The sequence below is a fragment of the Apodemus sylvaticus genome, chromosome 3, assembly GCF_947179515.1.
Source record: "Apodemus sylvaticus chromosome 3, mApoSyl1.1, whole genome shotgun sequence".
NCBI lineage: Eukaryota > Metazoa > Chordata > Mammalia > Rodentia > Muridae > Apodemus > Apodemus sylvaticus.
In genome coordinates, this window is record NC_067474.1 from 160,250,999 (window position 1) to 160,271,248 (window position 20,250).

Here is a 20,250-nt window from a genome sequence, read left to right on the forward strand (position 1 = left end):
TTTCAGGGTAACAACTGACTATGTGTCCCCTGTGCTCTGGTCAACAACTCCTTCCCCCTTGTCCTGTAAATAAAACTGAATGATTCAACACGTTCTACTTGGTTATTTTCAGTTTGCACTTGGGACACTTAGAATAATATATGTTGCATATTCCCAGGAAATGTCTCTCACAAAGCATATGCTGAAGTCATGAATATGATCTGTAAGCCTGTAACATAAACTTAACAGTTAGTGATTTTCAACCTGTGTATAACAACCTCTTTGGGGCTGGAATGACCATGTCATAGAGTTTGTTTAAGAGCATAGTAAACACAAATTTCCAATGGTCTTAGAACTGAGTAGTCATCCATTCAACTCCACGTTACTCTATATAATTTTAATTGTATGTCAGTGTTTATGTTGAACCACCCTTACATCACTGGAAATATTGGCATTATTTTTTTCATAGAATGTTTTTAGAATTGTGCACTAAAAATGTCTTGACTAGTAACTGCTTCTATTTTTTATGGGTTATGAGCTTTCATATAGTTTACTGATTCTTGGTTTAGCTTGGGTAATGATTATATATCTAGAAAAGTCTTCCATTTTCCTCATATTTTCCAAATTTCTGGAGTATTGTTTTTTGAAGAAAGACTTAATGATTCTTTGAAATTCTTCAGTGTCCACAGTTACCTATGGTTCCTTTTTCATTTCCAACTTTTTTAATTTGGTTACTGTCTTCTCTGGCTACTAGTTTGTTTCCCCAAGAATTTGTTTATATTGTTAATTTTCTTAAAGAGCCACCTGGTGTTTTTCTTGATTATTACTAATGTTTTCCTGTTTTTATTCTTTTTGCTTTCACTAATTTTATTAAGTTTTTAAATTAAGTATTACATTTATTCACATTAAAAATGCCATTCCACCTTCTTGGTCCCACCTCCATGAGTTCTTTACCACATATCCCCTTCCCCTACCCACTTGTACCTCACTCTGCTATCATGCAGCATCTGGAGCATCAAGTTTCTACAGAGTTATGCTCATTGTTTCCCACTTAGCCAACAGTAGGCAGTTCTATGCTATATATGTAGTGGAGAGAATGGACCAGCCAAAGTATCCTCTTTGGCTTGTGACTTAGTTTTGGGAGCTCTGAGGGTTCAGTGTTAGTTGATACTGTAGTTCTTCCTGTGTGGATGCAATCCCCTTCATTTCTTTCAGTCCTTCTCTTTCTTGTAGGTCCTTGACACCAGACTAATGGTTGGTTGTAAGTTTCTGTACCTGTCTCAGTCAGCAGCTGAGAGAGACTCTCAGAGGACAGTTATGCAAGGCTCCTTTCTGAAAGCACAATATGGTATCAGTAATTATGTCATGATTTGGTGCCTGACCATGAAATGGATTCCAAGTGGGTTGGCTAGTGGATGGCCAGTCTATGTTCTACTTTTACTGTGCATGTCCTTTAGAAATAAAAAATTCTGGGTCAAAAATTTTGAATATGGTCTGGTGACTCCATGCCTCAAATGCCCATATCTGTCTACTGGAGGTGTTCTATATAGGTTCCATCTACACAATGTTAGGCATTTCAACTGAGGTCATTCCCATTGGGTTCTGGGAGATTCTCACATTGTTCCTGTTTGGGACAGTCTAGACATTCTCTATGCCCACACCGTTGCATATTTTTATTCATTCTCCTGACCTTCTGTTCTTTTGACCTGTTTCCCTGCCCCCATACCTTAAATTCTCCCCATTTTGCCTCTCTCTGTCTCCCCTCTTTCAACTAGGTTCCTCCCTTCCTTTGTCTCTTATTATTATTTTGCTCCTGTTTTATCTGGGATTGCAGTGTCCACACCCAGACTTTTCTGCATGTCAAAGTTCCAATTGTCTTTGAGTTCTAGCATGGAAATTCTGAACTTTTTGGCTAATATCGACTTATAAGTGGGCATATACAATTGAATTTGCTTGTTGGCCAGTGTTCCTCACTCAGGGTGACATTTTTTCTAGTGATCCATTTGTCTATAAATTTCCCAAAGTCTTCATTTTTAATAGTTGATCAATATTCCATTGTGTAATTGAACTGCATTTTCTGCTTTCATTCCTTGTTTGAGGACATCTGGGTTTTTGTGATTTTTCTGGCTAATAAAAATAAGGCAGCTATGGACATAATAGAGCACATGTCCTTTTGATACGATAGAAGTCTTTTGTGTATATGCCTAGAAGTGGTATAGCTGGGTGTTCAGATGGTACTATTTCCAATTTTCTAAGGAACCACCAGATTGGTACTCACAGTGGCTGTACCAGCTTGTAATCTCACCAACAATGGAGGAATGTTCCTCTTTCTCCACATCCATGCCAGAATGTTCTGTCACTTGAATTTTACCCAGGATACAAAGAAATTTCTGCATAATATAATGACCTGCTTGTGTGACAGGAGCCTTATAGATATATCCCTTGGAGGCCTTTGCTGGTAATAATAATGTGGACTACATTCGGGGTTGTTTGACAAGATGGCCCCCTCATGTTGCTGCATCAACTCACTCAGATCTATATTAGGTAACCTCCAGTTATGAAATTGCCTCTAAACTTGGCCTTAAGACAAGGGGTTAGGAAGAACTTTTATAAAGGTACTTGGTAACACTCACTTTTTCTCTTAAGTACTTTCAATGTTTATGGGTAGATTGTTTGATTTTCAAGAAATAGTGGCAGGCTTTCAGGGATTCTTGATAACCACCCACCCCACCATAAGTACCTGGTGGCCCTTCCCCACCTACCTCTTGAAATTGATCACTACAGCCCTCGAAATTCTAACCTGATGCCTAAGGCCACTCTACCCTTCTTTGATGACAACAAAGAAATCTATGGGATTTTACTACAAAGGCCAGGCTTGCAGGATGTCACTCCCTTCTTTGTGAACCCTGGATCAGACCAATTAGGGGAGTGGCTGGGGCTCCTGAGAATATTTAACTCTGTCAGCCTGAACAACTGTTCAAATACTATCATTTGTCTACATAAAAGATCAGATTAGTTGTTACAGTATTTTCCTTGTCCAGTCATATTAGGGCAGTGGTTGGACAGGGAAAAGGGGGGCCTAGCTAGAAGTTGAAGAGAGAGGAGAACCAGGATGGCTTCTGACATTTTTCTGTGTGTTTTCATAAGGTTAGAAATATTGGGATAAAGCTTTATCACTTTTATTTTTTATTAGGTGTATTCTTCATTTACACTTCAAATGTTGTTCCCTTTCCTGGTTCCCCCCCCCACCCCAAAAATCCAGTAAGCCATCAACCCACCCCAGATTCCCTGCCCTGGTATTCCTCTACACTACATTATCAAGTCTTTCCAGGACCAAAGGCCTCTCTGTCATCTGGTGTTCAACAAGATCATCCTCTGCTGCCGATGTGTCTGCGGCCATGGGTAACTCCGAATGTACTCTGTGGTTGATGGTTTTCTCCCTAGGAGCTCTATGAGTACTGGGTAGCTCATATTGTTCTTCCTATGGTGCTGCAAACCCCTTCAGCTCCTTTGGTACTTTGCCTCATCCATTGGAGACACTGTGCTCCATTCAATGGCTGACTGAGTTTCCCACTCTGTAATTGTCATTCACTAGCCAAGCCTCCCAGATGACAGCTATATCTGGCTCCTGTCAGCAAGCATTAGTGGGCATCCACAATAGTGTCTGGGTTTTATATTAGTATATGGGATGGATTCCTAGATGGGGTAGTATCTGGATGGTCTTTCCCACGGACTCTACTCCACACTTTGACTCTGTGTCTCCTTCTGTGGGTATTTTGTTCCTCTTTCTAAGAAGCACTAGAGTACCCATATCTTGTTCTTCCTCCTTCTTGGGAATCATTTGATATGTGAATTTTGTCTTGGGTATTCCAAGCTTCTAGGCTAATATCCACTTATCAGTGAGTTGTGCCATGAGTATTCTTTTGTGATTGGGTTACCTCACTCAGGATGATATTCTCCAGTTCCATACATTTGTCTAAGGATTTCATTAAGTCATTATTTTTAATTGCTGAATAGTACTCCATTGTGTATATACACCACAGTTTCTGTAGCCACTACTCCATTGAGGGACATCGGGGTTCTTTTGAGCTTCTGACTAGTGTAAATAGGGCTGCTATGAACATAGTAGAGCATGTGTCCTTATCTGTATATTGCTTTTGGGCAAGATGGCCATTTTAACTATATTAATCCTTTCAATCCACCAGCATGGAACATTTTTCCATTTTCTGAGGTCTTCTTTGATTTCCTTCTTCAGAGACCTGAATTTCTTCTCATACAAATCTTCTTCCTGACTTAGGTCCTTGAGGACAGGGAAAAAGACCAACAGCAGCTTCCCAATAAACCTGAATTTAATCTAACTGGTCTTGAATTGGCTCATTGTATTGGCATCAGAGAAATAAATAGGTGGGGAGGGGCTCTCAGAATTTGTTATCCTGAGATAAGCTATTACATAGCTTGCATATGTAATTCCCCAAATTAACCCAGAGGCCTCACATACCCAGCAAACAGGTTACTTCTTCAAATGTTTGGAATTATGATTCTTTGGAAATAACAAAGCATTGTGAGAATGAATGGTGACATAACTGATTTTTCCTTATAAGCCTTTGCAGCTTGTGACTGGGTTCATTCAAGCTAAAAAACTAAGGTAGATTTTTTTCTGACCTATATCCATCTCTTAGCCAGTATTTAATACTTAATACATGCTTGATTTAAGTTTGACTCAAAATGCCTAATTTGCTTTTCAAACAAAAATCAGGGTTAACAGTTCTGGCCTATAGACAGATAGCACTCTGCCAAATTCTTTCTTCATTCTTGATATACTGGAGAAGTGAGCTGAGCTGCCAAGAGCACTGAGTGTCTATATCATCCCAATTTAACATCAGATAGTTGAAGTGAGATCTTCATAAAAGAAATAAGTCTAACAAGTAGACAGAGGAAATTCAAGCACAAAAATAAGTCAGCTAGGTTATCCTCACCTTGGGTTCCTAGAAATGAAGTTGGGTAATTTTATCTATTCTCTGCCAAGGGGATCAAATTCTATTACAACTTGAAACCACCCTAGTAAAATTACAAGTTGGATTGAGAAGGTGTGACATTGTCTTGCTTGCCCTGTCAGAACATGGTATGAGATGCTTTGTAGTTCCTGGAAATTAAACCCAGGTCCTCTATAAGACTGTGTATTGCTCTAAGTGATTTAGTCATCTCTTTTTAGCCCTGAGAAATCATTTGTCACATTTGGTGCATTTGGAAGGTTTCATTCCTGAATGAATTCTCAGATGAGTAATAAGATGAGAAAGTTGGGCAAAGCATTTGTCACATTAATTTCATTTATAAGGTTTCTCGCCTGTATGAATTTTCTGATGAATTCTCAGACTAACTTTGTGTGTAAAATGTTTGTCACATTCAGTACATTTGTAAGGTTTCTCTCCTGTATGAATTCTCTGATGAACTCTCAGACCGCTTTTGCCAGTAAAGCATTTGTCACATTCAGTACATTTGTAAGGTTTCTCTCCTGTATGAATTCTCTGATGAATTCTCAGATTGCTTTGGTTAATAAAGCACTTGTCACATTCAGTACATTTGTTAGGTTTCTCTCCTGTATGAATTCTCTGATGAATACCAAGATAAGATTTTTGGGCAAAGCATTTGTGACATTCACTGCATTTGTAAGGTTTCTCTCCAGTATGAATTTTCTGATGAATTATCAGATTAAATTTCTTTGTAAAGTGTTTGTCACATTCAGTACATTTGTAAGGTTTCTCTCCTGTATGAATTCTCTGATGAATTCTCAGATTGCTTTTTTCAGTAAAGCATTTGTCACATTCACTACATTTATAAGGTTTCTCTCTTTTATGAATTCTCTGATGCCTTCTCAGAGTACCCTTCTGGGTAAAGCATTTGTCACATTCACTGCATTTGTAAGGTTTCTCTCCTGTATGAATTCTCTGATGAATAATAAGATAGGAAAGTTGGACAAAGCATTTGTCACATTCATGGCATTTGTATGATTCCTCTCCTTTATGAGTTCTCTGATGAATCCTCAGACTAACTTTGTCAGTACAGTCTTTGCCACATTCAGTACATTTGTAAGGTTTCTCTCCTGTATGAATTCTCTGATGACTTCTCAAATCACTTTTGTCAGTAAAGCATTTGTCACATTTACTACATTTGTAAGATTTATCTCCTCTATGAATGCTCTGATGCATCCTGAGATTGAATTTGCATGTAAAACATTTGTCACATTCACTGCATTGATAAAGCTTCTCTATTTTATGAATTCTTTGAATTGATTGTTGGGTAAAGTATTTCTCACTTTCACTAAATTTGTAATGATTCTTTCCTGGATAAATTGTCTGCTGGCTGTGTAGATTGTCTCCCTGGGTAAAGCATTTTTGAAATTCACTACATTTGTAAGGGTTCACTGCACTACTGATTTGTTTCAGACTGAGTTTATGTTTAGATACAAAAACCTTATCGATTTCTGTATTTCTATTGTGCTTTTTTTTCTCTATGTGGATTCCCTGACTAACACTAACAATAGGAGACATGTTTGAACAGTTTACACGGTCTTCATTTTTTGTCAATTTTTTTAGTGGTCCCAGTTTGATAACTTTGTAGGTATGAGGATTGAAGAGATGTATCACTGTGGTTAGTTTCAAAAGGTGCAGTTTTGGTGGATTTGTGAATAATATTGCAAATCTTATTATATTTAGACGAAATCTCTTGGATATTCACATGCTCCTGGACAAAGTGCTGTGTGTCTTGATCTAAGAACTCTCCGTATTTCCCACATATGGAATGATTTCCTGAAAAAAAGATCAATTTTGGATGACAGGGATTATTTAAATAAGTAGTAAGTGATTCAACAATCAGTGTTCACTGAAGTATTATGTAAACTATTCATTCTCATGGATTCCTGCCCTCAAGAGTGGTTTTTCATTATCAGTTTTTTAAATGTTACAAGGTGTCATAGTCAGGGCTTTACTGCCATGAACAGACACCATGGCCAAGGCAATAAAGACAAAATTTTAGTGGGACTCACTTACAGGATCAGTCCATTATCATCAAGGTGAAAACATAGCAGCCTCTAGTTAGGAAGCAACAGCAGAAAAACACCAAGTGAGTACACCTCAGACACACTTGGGAAAGAGAAGAAAAATGTCACAGAGTTGAAGGAGGGGCAGACCTTGGTGGGAGAGTAGAGGGAGGAGAAGGGGGAAATGTGATCATTTATTGGGGTAGGGGACAGGTCTGAATCCCTCAGGACCTATAGAATAAATGGAAATGGGAAACTTTAGGAGATAGGAGGTAGAGGGCCCTCTAGCATGTACCAGAGACTTAGGAAGTGAGAGACTCCCAGGAATCAAATGGAGGGCTCTTGGATGAAGAGCTCTACAGTGGGAAGGGAAAACTTTTAGAGTCCACCTCAAGTGGTGGGAAAGGCATCACATTGAGGGTTGGGGTTACCATGTCATAGGCAAAAGGTCTGACCAAGAATTGTTCCAGCCTGAGGGAACTACGGGGAAAAAATGAAGAAGAGCATGGAAGAAAGTAGGTCCAGTGACAGGTCCAAAATGGGATCCAGCACGAGGGGAAGCCCAGCACCCTGACATTGTTACTGATGCTGTGGTGTGCTTATATAGTGGAGCCTGTCATGGCTGCACTCTGAGAAGTCCAAAAGGCAGCTGAAAGAGTCAGATGCAAATACTAGAACCCAACAAGTGGATGGAAGCCAGGAACCCCTGTGGTGAATTGGGGAAAAACTGGAGGAAGCAGAAGAGGAGGGTGGCCCCCAAAAAACGGATGCAGTCTCAACTGAACTGGACCACTGAGATTGCTGCTTCTCATGCCAATGTCCTCTCATATTCTTAACAAATATTTGTAAAAGAAAAATTCCTGCTTTAGTAGTAAAAACCCTGGTGAGAAAGCTCTGCTCCAATAATTACCTCTACACTCAAATTCAATGATCCACAAAACAAGAACTAAATAATAGCAAAACAAAATCCCCTAAATTCCAAATAATGGGGTGAATTGGGAAGATGATAAATGAATATGTGTGGTGAATGCGACAGAATGTACTTCATACATGCATCAACTTCTCAAAAAGTAAAAATTATCAAACCTGTCTGCATGTCATCAATATGTAGATATTAATGATCTTTTTTGGTATGGAATATAGCTAAGTCAATGTGTCAGAACAGTAATGACAGTTAAAAAGCAATTCTTCTCTACTCTTAGCTTTGGACAATCAATGTTAAGCTTTTTACATGTGTGTGACATTTACAAATGGCTTGTATAAATGAAAACATACATTTTCCTATTGTTCCACTTTTGCTTATTTAGTATGTTTCATGGTTCAGTCCATTGTCTTTGAGATGTCATGAAGCTTAACCTACAAGGATCTGTGCTTCTTTGAATGGAACTTCATGAAGTTCTTATGTGGGTATTGTTTGATCTGCCTTTGCCTTTCTTTAGATGTGTACACTCTACTATCTTTATGAAACTATGTGTCTGTAGAAAGGGGTTGCTTACTCTGTACATCTTTCTCTTTCTATCCCACAGAAAGTACTACATTTTGTGGATTGTAGAGTTTTGTATAATTGGACACAAGTGTTTGGATAATAAAACCAATGTTAAGGCTTTAAAAACATAAATAAGTAAAGGGTTAAATATAAGAGTAAAATTAATTGCTGCAAATATTATCTGTATAGAAATATAATTCCTTGTTCTGAACATTTAATTTTTTTTCAATTTGGAATTTTATAATTAAATCTATATAAGAGGTATGTAAAGACTTCAAAGAACATAGCACTGGATACTCTTCCAATGAAAGCAGAGAAGTGTAAAGGAAATACCATGGAAAATGTTATGATTCTAACCAGAACTTCCCTTATTCTAGTGGTCTCTTGACATTTCAGCAAGTTTAAATGAACAGAATGTAAGAAAATTCAAATAATGATTCAGAAAATCAACAAGAAGTACATTCATACCCACAAATAATAGATTGTTGTAATTCTCCAGCATCACATCCATGTACAGTGACCGCTGACCAAAACTGAGACATTCCCATTCCTCCAGTGAGAAGTCCAGAGCCACGTCCTTGAAGGATAACAGACCCTGCAATGGAAAACTCCTTATTTGAGACTGGAAAAATATTGCTTTCCTATGTTAAGAAACAGCCCAAAAGAAGAGGAGATACTTTCTGATACAGATGAGGAAAGCAAAATACTGAATGACAAATGTTTTCTAAAAGTTGCATAAAGATGTGTTTGAAGTTGTGAACTGCTGCTCTTCAATAGTCAATCTATACAATAACTTATTACACATCTCTCATTTATTAAGACTCTCAACTTCATGAATTTTGTGTGGTTTTCTGAGACCTTAGCAGCAAATGAATGTTTTGCAACCAGTACTACAGTCAAAAGAAGTCTTAAAAATGTCTAGTTTTTTACCTTAGGATTCAGCATCCCTATGTGATGTGAGAGTCAGTCACGCAGTAAACACACAGACAGAGTCCTTTTCCCAGAACACTGAGGAGCAGTAAAAAGAATATAAGAAAAATATTGGGATCCACAAAATCCAGAGTGTTGAACTTTCCCAACAAGAGACCAAAAACAAACAAACAAACAAACAAACAAACAAAACCTGAGTGCAGTGGTCTAAGCATTCCCACACCTGCAAGAAGTCTGTATAGCAGAACTCAACAAACCATGAATGTGCATGGGCAGAGTACTTTTCATGAACCAATGAGACACTTTTCTTAAGAAAGTGAGCAATCATAATTATACCAAAGGTGCTGTCTAATTTTGTATTAATCCATAGTGAATTTTCTACTTATAAAAATATCTTGGCCTGGTATCATCCTCTTACAGCATGGTGTGCTGAACCTTGGAAGGAATCAAAGAAATTCAGGAGGAATGGTTAACTGGGGTGCCTGTTACCGTATCAATGAAGACATAGTTGGGTAGTTACTTTCTTGGCTCCTGGTTATCTCTTGGTCTGCTCCTCCTCTTCCTCAATTCCCCTCCCCCATCTGTTGGATTGGTTCAATCTAGACCCAACTAGATAGCTTTCAATGCTTTCTCCCTTGAGGGCCAAAAATTAACGTCATTACCAGCCCCAAAACCAAGTATTTTCTTGCAAAGCTGCAGGTTGCATGTCTTAGGAAAGTAATAAAGCCTCATAAGAAACCACAGTGTCCTATAAAACTCCCTGTAGCATGTGACCAAAGTCCATGTCTTGGTCAGTATGTAATATTCCATAAAGTTTGTCCACATGGTGGAATTGTTTTTTCTCTGGTGACACTCAAGGTTAACAGAACCTACAATATATCATCTTAGCCATAAGTTGCTGTAATCCAGTCTTCATTTTTCATTCAAACCTATGGTGTAACATTATTAACAGCCTATGAAGACACATTTCTCGATGCTGTATTTACGTCATAGACATCATATATCTCAGAGTAATATTAATGGAACATATAATGTTGTTTGATTAATGTCAGTATTTATAGCCATATGATCATGCTTTATAAAGAAAATTTTCTAATGCAATCAAACCTGCACTGGTCCCCCATATGACGAATATCTAAAAATCTCTCTAGGGATGCTTAATCAGTTTCCTGGAGAAAGGGAAATGAAATGGCAAATGGAGTAACAGGGAAATTAAGAAACATGAATGAATTTGAATTAACAGAGCCCAGGATCCATGAAGTTATTTTGGAAAAATATTCTGGCAACAATAAATTAATTAAAACATACATCACCATAAAGTCAATTCACAGGATCTCAAAATTGCTGATAATGGTAAGATATACTCAACAGAATTATGAGAATGACAACAGAAAATGCACCCCTGCTCCACAGCCCTGCTCTGCTCCTGCCCCTTTCCCAGCCCAACAGCCCCTCTGACCTGGCAGGTGACAGGACCAGCTGCTGAATGTCCTAGGAGGCCAGCAGAGCAACTGCAGCTTAAGGAAGTTTTCCGGGTCTGCAAATACGAGGCACTTTTCTCCAACAATGACTTCCCAACCATGAGGCAGCCTAGTGAATTCTGGAAAGGCGGAACTTCCTGTCACTTCAGCCTCCTTCCTCAGAGTCACTCCTTCTGCACCTGCCACTTATTCTGCTGTTTCCTGTAATTCTTCTGAGCTCACCCACTTTGGGAGCTTTTAGTTATTTAGCTTCCCTATGCTTCACACAGCAATTTTCGATACTTTGGATTTTTGATTGCTTGCTTGCGTCACTGATTGTTTCTTTGTTTTCATTTTGTCTTTTTCTTAATCTCATCAGGAAAAACTCCTCTAGCTCTGTTGCATGCTGCCTTCCACGTAACATCCCAGTACCTCCTGTGCACATCTTCCTGACAATGTTGCTGCCAGACTAGACCAGAACTGGATGTAGTAGGGCACAGTACCCAGGTTCTGGACCCTTCAGATACAAGTTATCCTGACTAACTTCTCACTTTGTAAGTCTGGCCCCCTGGGCTAAAAATGCACACAATCAAGCAATCCCTCTGAATTCTGATGCTAAGAACAAATACCCAAACAAAATAAAACTAAGATAAAATGTCCTTGGCTCAAACCACAAACCATATATGTATCCTCTTAGTCGGGAAATTTACGTAACATACAAGATAAAGAATTGAAAACCCAGATCAAAGAAATCATTTGTAACCCATGTAACTCAACTCAAGAGGACAGGAACAAAATGATTTGTGGGCAAGAAAATAATAGCTGATTCCTGAAGAAAATGAGAACAACATAGGATATGAAAATTGAGTTCAATAGGTACTTAGAAACACCCCCCCCCCCAAAAAAAGACCCTGGAAAGAAAATGCACTAAGATGAATAATAATAATTTATAGAGGACCTGTGGGAAACATATTGTCAGAACTGAAGAAAAGGTAGAGAAGCTAGATGCCTCAGTCAAAGAAAATGATGAATTAAAATGATGTTAGGTTAAGGCACAATATTATTTACTGATTGAAGTTTGAGATGTAGAGAGTCTTATTGGGATACCATGCTGCCTGCCAGGAACTTGACATTGGCCAAAGATATGGGCTTCAAGCAGGAATCTGACATTAGGGCATAACAGGGAGGTAGGTTACAGCAGGAATTTTAATCTTATGGTGGAAGGAGAGAAGCAAGCTTCAGGGAAGTTTCTGGGCTTGGACCAAGATAGTAAGCTCAGCTATTTTGGTCATCCTTACATACCCTTGGAAACAACTGTCACTGAAGTGATCATGGGACTTTGCTTATTGCCTTGACAATTTTGTGTTTACCTTCTGGCTTGTTCTACAATGTACTACTATAGATCCTGTTCTGACTTAGGGTGTGGTTAGCCCAAGGCACACAACTTTAATCACTGTGGTTGGAATACAAGCAAGCCCTTAGTATTCACTATAATCCCAAACAACAAAAGTGCAGTTACTAAGTTGAAAGAGGCACCCTTGTTTGAAAGTGTTGTGTAATTGAATAGCAGAAAATGTGAAATGTCACAGAAAGATCTGACAGAACAGGATATGCACAACTCTCCTGAGATGAAAGAGGAAAGGGAAGCTACTTAAGGGAGAGAAAGGCAGTACAGGTAGAAGAGAATAGTAAAGGAATACAGTAGAGTTCATTAGCTGCAGACCATTACAGTAGAGACAGTAGAACAACAGGAGGGAGAAGGAAACAGTTGTACTAAGAGAGATTTTATATTGTCAGACTGAAGAGAGAACATGATAGTCACAGTTAAAGACACAGTGAGCAACAGAAAGAGAACGCCCAGATTTTTTTTTGCATTTTAATAAATTCAACTTTTTAATAAAAATTTACATCTAGATAAGATAAACAGTCTTTAAATTTTTGAAACTTTAATAAGATTTTAAAACATGACTTTGAAATGAAAAACATACATATTTTGCACACAAATATTGTAATATAAATCAACTCAACTCGATTTGAAAACATGTGAATCAAATTACAGTTTTAGAAGTTAATAATTCTCATTTAATTAAGTTAGCACCTTGCTAAATTCAGCCTTTGTAAAAAAGAGGCTTAGTGCATATTTTAATGATAAATTGTGACTGTGTACCAATTATTGATATTTCACCTTATTAAACAAGATTATGTTCTTAAAATTTGGTAAATAACAGCTAACCACCTATGACAAGTAAAATTTCCAATGCTAACAGTTACATTTTGTAACATACAACTTTCTATAGATTTCCTATCTTAAAATTTTAAAAGCATTCATTCTAAGGATTTCATCAACATCAGTTTAGCAGAGGAAAATCAATCTTGATTGAAGCTGCTTATATACAAAATATATTGCACTATAACCAAAATATTGTCAATATAATATCCAATCTGTTGTCACTAATATGTACAGAGAATTAGTACATATTAGATTCATATTAGTAGATACTACAATTAGTACATATAAGATTAGTACAGGTATTTAAGGCCAAGCAGAGCATTTCAGTGTCTCAGGGAAGAACCAGATTGAAAGAGTCAGCTGGGAGAAGAGTTTAAGCTGGAACAGCAGAGCAGCACCAGCCAGTTAAGAGTTGAGAATGAACAAAAAAGGGAGAGCTTATTAGCAGGAAATTTCACAGACAGAAAATACTCTGGGTATAGATAAGATTGTTTAGATTCGGGGCTGGAGAGATGGCTCAGTAGTTAAGAGCACTGACTGCTCTTCCAAAATTCCTGAGTTCAAATCCCAGCAACCACATGGTGGCTCACAACCATCCATAATGAGATTTGATGCCCTCTTCTGGTATATCTGAAGAGTGATAAGTGTACTCACATATATACATATAATAAATAAATAAAATCTTAAAAATACAAAGAAAAGAAATGACATTGCTCTCTGAGGTTAAAAAAAAAAAAGATTATTTAGACACTAGAGCCTTTCAGGCATAGTCTTAGGTAAATGGACAGAGGCAGTAAGCCTCCCAGACAATAATTACAATAGGAAAATAAAAGTTAATTTTACAGTCCTGTGGAAAATCTAACACTGCTCAGTATAAAAGCTTTCTAGAATGTAAGAAGAGAAGAAACATATCTCAGAATACTACAGGAAAGAGACTCAACAAAACAGTACAGAAAAGATCAACATTAATTATTCTACTCTTATCAGGAGAATTCAACACAGTGCATTAGTAAGAGCACAACTGAAAGACTAAATATAATTTAGACTGGACAGACTATGTTATTCAGAAAGCAAATGCATGTTCTGGAGAAAAACATATCAGCTTAGATCATTCACACTTTAAACAAATATATTGGATGGACTCTCGGGTGGTAGCATTCATAGTGTCAAAAACTGCTATGCAAACTGGGGCAGGAGGCAGAGTTATTAAAGGTCATATTCAGATTTCTATCTTGTGTGCTACAATCACATTATAACAGGTAAGGCATGGCCACTAGTAACATGGTGGCAAGATGTTCTGTGGGTAACAGAAGATTTTCTTGTTCTAGATGAGCTCAGCTAGCTCCTCAGGGGGAAAAATACTTAGATTAAACTGAGAATCTGGCTAAAATCCAATAAGAAAGGTCACAGGTCCTAGGAGAAAAAAACACTACTGATATTTGCTTCATGTGTAAATGACCCTTGTCATACCACTGCCTGATACTGATTTCAGACTGGCTAAAAGAAAATTAGTTTTCAATGGGCAGGTGTAATTCAGAGACTCAAAACTAATCAAATGTTGACATCAACTGACTGCACTGCATATCATGGGAAATCCTCATCACTTTTAATATATTCTCAGTGAAATTTTCCAACACCATAAATGAAATTGAATTCAGCAAAACCAAATTCATGTCCTCTTCCTACTGACAGGTGAGCCCCAACCCACCCTTTGTTTAATCCTTCTAACACACCTGGATTCTTGAGACTCCTTGGCCTTTTCCATCCAGGGCTCTTAGTTTTGATTTATAGTTATGCAGTTTTGTCTGAGCATATAGAGACCTGAAAACAGGAAAATATCATTCAGAAAGAACCTGGAACATTTCTTGGCACAAAAATTAAAGATCCCAATACCAGGCAAAAGGAAAAACAGAAGGAAAGAGAAGATATCATGATAATGTCTCTTTTTATCTGAGGATTTCAGATTACCCTAGAGATGTGAGAGTCAGTCACAAAGTTAACACAAATCCAGAGTATTTTTCACAGCAACACAGTAGGAGAGCAAGGAAGAATGTAAAAACATATTGTGACACACTGAATCCAGATGGCTGAACTTCTCCAACAAGAGGTCTGTAAAAAGAAGTCATGAGAACAGGATCTAAACATTCCCACACCTGCAAGAAGTCCATATTGCAGAACTCAACAAATCAATGAATGTGCACTGGCAGAATGCATTTCATGAACCAAGGAGACATTTTTAAGTAAATGACAATCAAAATTATTTCATAGGAACTGTCTAATTTTGTCTAAATCGATACTTAGTTTTATATGTATCAAAACATCTTGGCCTGATATCATCCTCTCACAGGATGTTGGGCTAATCCTTAGAAGGATTCAAAGAAATTCAGGAGGAATGGCTAGCAGGGGTTCCAATTAACATCTCAATGCAGACTTTGTAGACTCAGCTTGGTCTAGGCTCCTGCTTCCTCTTTTGGCCAGCCCTCCACCCTCCTGGCTTGTCCAGAATGACCCTCCCCCTTCCAGGAACTTGTCCAGTCTGTACCCAACCAGATACTTTGACTGATTCCTCCCATAAACTGAAAAGCTAAAAATTACCCTCTAAGCACCACCAGCCCCAACAAAGATTATCTTCTTACAATGCTGCAGACTGCCTGTCTTTGGAAAATAATAAAGCCTCATTGGAAACTGCAATGGCCTACAAAACCGCCTGTAGCATGTGACCAAAGTCCATCTCTTGGTCAGGATACAAAATTTTGTAAAGCTTGCCTGAACGGTGGAACTGGATTTTTCTCTGGCGTCACTCAGGTTTAACAGAACCAACAACATACCTTCTCCTCAGCAATACCTAGGTGCAATTCTGTCTTCATTTTTCATTCAAACCTAAGGTCTAACATTAATAACTAAGCCTATAAAGATATGTTTCTGAATGCTGTATTTACATCAAAGACTGCATATACCCCAGTGTTAAATTAATAGAGAGTATAGCTTTGCTTGGTTTATGTTAATATTAACTCCTATATGATAGTGCTTTATATCGAATATTTTCTCATTCAATCAAATCTGCACTGGTTCCCCACATGACAAATATCTACAAAGCTCTCTTGGAATGCCTATTCAATTCCCTAGAGAAAGGGAAATGAAGTGGCAAATGGCAGAACAGGGGTGTTAAGAATGCATGAAGGAATTTGAATTAGAGGAGCTTTATTAAAGCTTTTTTTGCAATGACATACCTCCTGGTATACAAACTCCAGATATGGCCAAGGATCGATGAGGTTATTTCAAAAATATATTCTGGCAATGATAAAATTCATTAAAATATCACCTAGTGCACAGGATCTCAAACTTCCTGATAATGGTAAGATACCCACAAGACAATTGTGAGAGTGGCGGCAGAAAATGCACCCCTGCTCCACACCCCTGCTCAGCTCCTGCCCCTTTCCCAGTCCAACAGCCCCTCTGACCTGGCAGGTGACAAGATGAGCTTCTGAATGTCCTAGGAGGCGAGCAGAGCAATTGCAGCTTAAGGAAGTTTTCAGGTTCCGCAAATACTAGACACTAGTTTCTCACCATGACTTGCTGACCATGAGGCAGAGGATCTGCAGGGAGAATGCTGGAATGTCTGAACTTCCTGTCACTTCCACCTCCTTCTTCAGAGCCACTCCTTCTGGACTTGCCCAATACTCAGCAGCTTCCTGTAACTCTAAGCCCACCTACTTCCAGAACTTTTAATTAATTAGCTTCCCGATTCTTCATAACAATTTTTGTTGTTTTGGCTTGCTTGCTTGCTTATTATTCCTTTGTCTTTATTTTGTCTTTTTCTTAAACTCATCTAATTATGCAGGAGGCCCACCCTAGCCATCAGGAGCCTCTCCTCCACTTCTGTAGCAGGCTGCCTTCCACACAGCTTCCCAGGACCTACTCTGCACAGCTTCCACACAAGCTTGCTGCCAGACTAGAACAGAACTGGATGTAGGAAGACACTGCACCTAGATTCTGAACTCTTCAGAAACAAATAATCCTGCCTAACTTCTCACATTGTGAGTCTAGACACTGAGCTAAAAATGCACAAAATTAAGCAATCCCTCTGAATTCTGATGCTCAGAACAAATACCCAAACAAAACAAAACTAAAATAAATTGTACTTGGTACAAACCACAAACCATATATGTATCCTACAAGGATGGCAATTTATATGATATCCAAGATAAATAATTGAAAATCCAGAGTCATGATCAAAGATATCAAAGTTTGAAAACGATGTAAATCAACTCAAAGAGGACAGAAACAAAATGATCCGTGAGCAAGAAAATAATCAAAGATGTCCAAAGGAAATGAGGACAACATGGGATATGAAAATTGAGTTCAATAGGTGCTTATTTAAATTGATATTTCCTAAAAAAAGAAACCGTGCAATACTGTATCTGCATTTGCATTGTGACACAATATGGAAAAAAAACTGGTCTTTGTAGTCTGCAAAAAGAAAAGAATTCATACTGAAGACAAATCCTATAAAAGTAATCAATGCAGTAAAGCCTTTGCAAATCACTATCATCTAAATGTCATGAAAGAATTTTACTGAAGAGAAATCCTACAATTATGAGCAATGTTGTTAGCATCAGGTGCATCTGTAGACAGCTAGAAGTGACTTCACAGCCAGCTCCTCCATCCAGTGAGGAGACTCCTCATCTGTAGGCAACAGCACTGCTCCTGCATCTGTTGCCATGGCACCCACCATGGCACCACTTCCCTTTCATGTGCTTCACATGCCTCATGGACTGGATAAAAAAGTCTTCCCCTGTCCACAGCCCCTTCTCTTCTTACATCTCACCCCCTCTCAGAGGCTGCTTCTGACAATAAAACCTCTCCCACATGAGACCCAAAATATGTTATGTCTGGGGTTTTGCCTGCCTATTCTAACAAATATGAAGAAGGCTTTTCACAGAAATAACATCTCAGACTATATGACAGCATCCATATTGGAAGGAAATTCTGCAAATAAGCAATGTGATAAAGACTTCAAATGTTGTTGAAAATCATGAGAAAAGCCATACTGCAGAGAAATCGTGTTAATATATTCAATTCTGTAAAATGGCACTTACTGGTACCTTTATGTAAGAGTGCTAACTTTAATGTGTAATGAGACTGTTAGAAATTTTTGAATATTCCTGAAGTATTAAGGAACTGGAAAAAAAAAAACATCCTGAAGGGAATAAATGTCTATAAAGGATTTGGTAATATCTTTAGGTAACACAGTTACATCCTGTCACACAAAATTATTGATTCTTGAGACTAAGAGTCTGAAAAGTGTCAACAATCTATGCTAACATTATGATCTCACTCTTTATTTTGTTTGCACTTGCAAACTCATATGGAAAAATGCCCTAGGCATTTAATCTAAAAAGGCAACCCGTTTAGGTTTCACAACTGACTTCAATGACATGAAATAACTCATCCAAGTGTGAAGCTTTATGGGTGTGTATCAGAGCTCTTTCTGTTGTGGTGATAAAACTCAATGTCTATGGCAACTTATAAAAGTGTTTAATTTGGCTTAGTGTTGAGAGGGATATGTGGTCATCAAGAGGGTGGCATCTCAAGTCTCACATATAGCAGCTAAAACAGGAAGCTCAGAGATGACACCAAAACCTGAAGAATGCCACAGAGACTGGGACCTAGACATGGTGGATGGATGTAAAACCTCAAGTCTACTCCAAGTGATATATTGCTTCCACTAAGGCAGAATCACCTAAATCTTATCAAATGATACTACCAACCAGGAAGACTTGACTTTCTGATTTGAAACCTACATGCATGGTTTCTGTTACATGAACAAATTTATGATGAAGAAAAATTCTGTAGGTAGACTTTTAGATGCCTTAACAGAAAGTAATGAATTCACAAGGGAATGTAGGAAGGAGCTCACCCAAAAGAAAACAGTATTCATGTGACATTTTGATAAAGACTTTCAACATCATAGCTGTCTTCCATTTCCAGGGGAAAAAAAGTCTTACTTTTTCTCTTTTTCATCATGGTTTTGAAGGAAGAATATGATTTACCATGTTCACTCAAGTGTAGTGAAGGAAATCACCAATTGTTATTAGAGTTTGTGTTTTGAAATATTTGTAGTAGATATAAAACTTTAATGCATATGAGGTAAATCTATGTACAGAACTTTATTAGGCCATTGTTATATTCCTTCTGTGTACCCTGGTAATTTCCTTTTGCATTTTCATTTGGTGATCTGTAGTTTTTTTTTTCTGCAATGTGTAGAATGGATGCTGATCATCTATGTGGTCCATTGTTTCCTAAATATAAAACTGTGCATACTCATACTTTTCAAGTAAGAGTGTTTGTGAAGGGTAGTGTGTGGTTGTTCTTGGTTTTGTTTTAAAGATTTTCACAAAATCCCTAGAGGTGACACTTGTTATCCAGCCTGATGTGGATGTCAATCATTCGGCAAGGCTACATCTTTATTTTCAAGTGTGAGCCTCCTTAGTACATGTCCAATGATAGAAGTTCAACCCCTAACATTTCCTGTTCTGTCAACATATTTAACAATGTTTATATTGAAATGCTTAATAGAAGAGAATATCAAAAAACATCAAATAACTCATGTGTCAGAGATGTAATGAAGTAGAATAATGAGCAATCAACTGTGTATCTCACAATAGAGCTCAAATGTTATGAGTATGTGAGTATTTTCTGAAAATCCATGCTTCTTCATTTTGCATTCGTTATCTTTTGGCACTACTTCTTCAAATAGTAACTTCTAAGGGAATTATCTAGAGATACTGTAACAGCAATAAAATTAATTTAAATGGAAACATTTCTGGTGTGTGTGTGTGTGTGTGTGTGTGTGTGTGTGAGAGAGAGAGAGAGAGAGAGAGAGAGAGAGAGAGAGATTATTACAGTGATTTAGGCAATGATGGATATGTGTATATTGGAAGATAATTTCGTGCAGTCTACACTGGACATTTTAAAAAAGATTTATTTATTTATTTTATGTATATGAGGACACTATAGCTGTCTTCAGACACACTGGAAGAGGGCATCCCATTAGAGATGGTTGTGAACCACCTTGTGTTTGCTATGAATTGAACTTATGACCTCTGGAAGAGCTTTCAGTGTTCTT

At 37.8% G+C, this 20,250-nt stretch overlaps 3 protein-coding genes and 1 pseudogene across 26 annotated transcripts in view; 1 reads left to right on the forward strand and 3 right to left on the reverse strand.

The window, feature by feature from the left end:
* Window positions 1-20,250, forward strand: part of LOC127681600 (oocyte zinc finger protein XlCOF6-like) — a 1,434,619-nt gene that overhangs the window by 549,848 nt on the left and 864,521 nt on the right. The gene's annotated exons all lie outside the window — the stretch shown is intronic.
* The window catches only part of LOC127681615 (oocyte zinc finger protein XlCOF6-like), a 988,257-nt gene that overhangs the window by 491,310 nt on the left and 476,697 nt on the right, over window positions 1-20,250 (reverse strand). The gene's annotated exons all lie outside the window — the stretch shown is intronic.
* Window positions 1-20,250, reverse strand: part of LOC127681617 (oocyte zinc finger protein XlCOF6-like) — a 1,149,846-nt gene that overhangs the window by 398,455 nt on the left and 731,141 nt on the right. The window lies entirely within an intron of this gene.
* Window positions 5,174-20,250, reverse strand: part of LOC127679735 (zinc finger protein 665-like) — a 350,610-nt pseudogene continuing 335,533 nt past the window's right edge.